Source organism: Acomys minous (assembly GCF_964271855.1).
Source record: "Acomys minous genome assembly, chromosome: 11".
NCBI classification, from domain to species: Eukaryota; Metazoa; Chordata; class Mammalia; order Rodentia; family Muridae; genus Acomys; species Acomys minous.
Window position 1 is genome coordinate 314,604 of NC_140492.1, and position 3,734 is coordinate 318,337.

The window sequence follows — 3,734 nt, forward strand, 5'->3', positions numbered from 1 at the left end:
GATGGCGCAAACTTGTAATCCCAGCACTTGAGAGGGAGGAACAGCAAGCTCAAGAGTCTATAGCCATCCTTAGAGTTCAAACTCACGGCCAGCCTGAGCCACAGGAGACATTATCTCAGTATCACTTTTAAAAGAATATGAGTAGCACGGAAGAATGGGGAAATAGTAGGACCCACAGGGTCCTGGAAACCTACAAGAGGAACTTTATGACAGGTGGATCTGGGTCCTGGGGTCCTCCTCAAACTAAGGCACCAGCCAAGGAGAATATAGGCAGTAAACTTCGAACCCCTACCAAGACCTAGCCGACGAACATGATATTCTCCACCGTTGAGTGGAGAGTGAGATTTGACTCTCACATGAACTCTGATGCTCCTTTTCTGACCACATCCCCTGGATGGGGAGGCCTGGTGGCACTCAGAGGAAGGATAGCAAGTTACCAAGAAGAGACTCGATACTCTAAGAGCATATATAGGGGGAGGAGGTCTCCCTCAATCACAGACATAGGGGAGGGGAGAAGGGGGGAAGTGGGAGGGAGAGAGGAATAGGAGGATAAAAGGGAAGGACTAACACACACATACTATTCATATTCCAAAATTTTAATTTATAGATATATGTATTACATATGTAGGAGAAGAAGTGGGCATTTTGCAAGTTTTACATCCTTGAGAAAAATGAGATCAAGGGCTAATCTATTTATCTAGATAATTCATAAAAAATGTCAGTAGATAGGGAAGTTATCCTTTCAAGAGAATAAATCATAACTAGAATTGTAAAGGCATGTTGTGAAGAGCAGTAATTTAACGTTTTCACATCTGCACCCCATAAGCTGTTAACAAGCATCTCCCATATACTAAACTCATACAGATTTCAAACCATATAAGTCACAGAATTACACTTCCTAAAGCCAAGGATGGTGCTGTATTATAGAAGATTAACAAGGGTCAAGACTCTATATTGTAGTGCACCTGCTGTGTTTCTCCATTATATGCCTAGTTGGATGTAGCCAATTTACACAGAGGTACTTGGCGATTGCCTTAAATATTTGTTTAATTTGACACATGTACCAAATGTGTCTTGATCAAATCTACCCTTAACCCCTTCAGACTCCCACAGACAACTCCATCCCATCATCCTTCCAACTTCATGGCTTCTTTTTGCATTTTAATTAGTTATTTATTTAGTAATAGCTATCTGTTATTATAATAGCAGACACTACTTGTATTGAGATATGGTCACATTTTGAAATGCTGAATTAAAATTCACATCAAACTCTTTAAAACTGTTCATTGCATATAGAGTTAGATACTCCCTGAAGACATTTCTGTGTGATAAAACATGAATTAATCCAATATAAGTTTTAACTCAACTCAAACATCAAAGAAAATTTGGAATGCACCCAGGATTTCCATGTGCATTCTAAACTACTTTCTATCCCTTCCTCAACTGGTAGGGTAGAGGGTTTGGATAGGTTCTGTCAGGCATAATTAGTCAATTGTGATCTTTCTGTTCATAAGTAGAACAAAGTTTTAATATGTCTTCTAACATTTCACACCAGAAAACCACTGGAGAATGAAAAAAGCTGACATTTGAAAGATGAGAGATTTCTGTCTTTACACCAAGAACGTTATTTTCATCACTTATAATAAAAACGAGGCTATTTAGAATATTCGGTAATTTATCTCCACCACAGTTCTACCTAATAAACAACTGCTTCTTTAAAAAATTTTTACAATTTTTATTCTAAACATCAACAGAATAAAGCAATGTAAGTTTGCATATCAGTGCACAGACCTGTTAAAAATACTGTAAACTTATTTTTCTCATAAACAAATTTTTCTCATAATTACAGATTTAAATGGCAACAGTTTTAACTAGAGAAAAGCCTCAGTGTTAAAGTTTCTGCTGTAAGACTGACTAAGTTCAAAGCCCAGAACCCACAAAGTAGAGAAATTGTTCCTGATGATTTTTGTGACCTCTTCACAAGACTATAGCACCTGCATGTACACACACACACACACACACACACACACACACACACACACACACACGGTAGAGAAGCAAAAATAACTAAATACATATATAAAGAAAAAATAATTAAACTTGTCTTGATAATCATGCCAAACCTGACTATTGAAACTTAGTTCATTGTACTAGGACTTTCACAGAAGGCAAACATTCAGAAAATAGTATTTGTTGTATTTTTGTTTGTCTACATTGCAACCATTGGAGGGAACATGATAATTGCAGTGACTATGCTCTACACTCATGCACTTCTTGGATCACCCATGTACTTCTTCTTGGCATCTTTGTCCTTCCTGGATGCATGCATTACTTCAGTCATTACAGCAAAGATGATTGCTGACTCCCTGGATGACAGCAAAACTATGTCCTTTGAAGGCTGCATGACACAGATCTTTGCTGAACACTTCTTTGCTGCAGTAGAAGTGATTGTCCTAATAGCCATGGCCTATGGCCAATATGTAGCTATTTGCAAGCCCTTACACTGGTCTTCCATAATGAACTGGAGGCTTTGTGGCACTCTGGTGGGGGTAGCATGGACAGGGGATTCCTGCATTCTGTCATACAAATTATCTTCACTTTGCAGCTGCCCTTTGTGGACTCAATGTCACTGATCACTCCATGTGTGACTTGTTCCCATTACTGGAGTTGGCCTGCACTAACACTTACATTTATGGACTTCTAGTGTTTGCCAACAGTGGGTCTATCTGCATCATAATCTTTGCTGCCATTTTATTCTCTCTAAGAAGACACAGTTTTGAAGGGCGATGGAAAACTGCACTTGTGGCTCACACATTGCTCTTGTGGTGTCTTTCTTTTTTCCATGTATGTTTATATATGCATGATCTACATCTGCATCTTCTTTTGAGAAAAGGGTGGCTGTGTTTGATGCCATCATGACTCCACTGATCAATCCTATAATTTACTCTTTTAGAAATAAAGAATGAAGCCTACTTGGTCATGATGAATGATATCTTTGATGTGCTCTTGTATTCGTTTTGCAAGTATTTTATTTAGTATTTTTGCATCGATGTTCATCAGAGAAATTGGTCTGAAATTCTCTTTCTTTGTTGAGTCTTTGTGAGGTTTAGGTATCAATGAGACTATGGCCTCATAAAATGAATTTGGTAATGTTCCATCCCTTTCTATCTTTTGGAGTAGCTTGAAGAGTATCGGTATTAGCTCGCCCTTGAAGGTCTGGTAGAATTCTGCACTGAAACCATCTGGCCCTGGGCTCTTTTTGGTTGGGAGACTATAAATGATTACTTCAATTTCTGTAGGGGAAATGGGACTATTTAGCTTGTTTATCTGTTCTTCACTCAACTTTGGCAAGTGAAATTGATCAAGAAAATCATCCATTTCCCTTAGATTTTCAAATTTTGTGGCATATATGCCTTCAAAGTAGGATCTTATGATTCTTTGTGTTTCTTCAGTGTCTGTTGTTATGTCTCCCTTTTCATTTCTGATTTTGTTGATTTCAATACTGTCTCTCTGCCTTTTAGTTAGTTTGGCTAATGGTCTGTCTATCTTGTTGACTTTCTCAAAGAACCAACTCTTCGTTTTGTTGATTTTTTTGGACCGTTTTCTTAGTTTCTAATTTGTTAATTTCACCCCTGAGTTTGATTATTTCCAGACGTCTACTCCTTTTGGGTGTTTCTGCTTCTTTTTTTTCTAGGGCTTCCAGTTGTGTCATTAAGGTGTTTATGTGCGATGCT

At 38.1% G+C, this 3,734-nt stretch overlaps 1 pseudogene across 1 annotated transcript; it reads left to right on the plus strand.

The window, feature by feature from the left end:
* Positions 1 to 2,114: 2,114 nt before the first annotated feature.
* Positions 2,115 to 2,966, plus strand: LOC311608654 (olfactory receptor 4C15-like; annotated as a pseudogene). Its single transcript has one exon. The product of its transcript is annotated as an olfactory receptor 4C15-like (transcript).
* Positions 2,967 to 3,734: the final 768 nt, after the last annotated feature.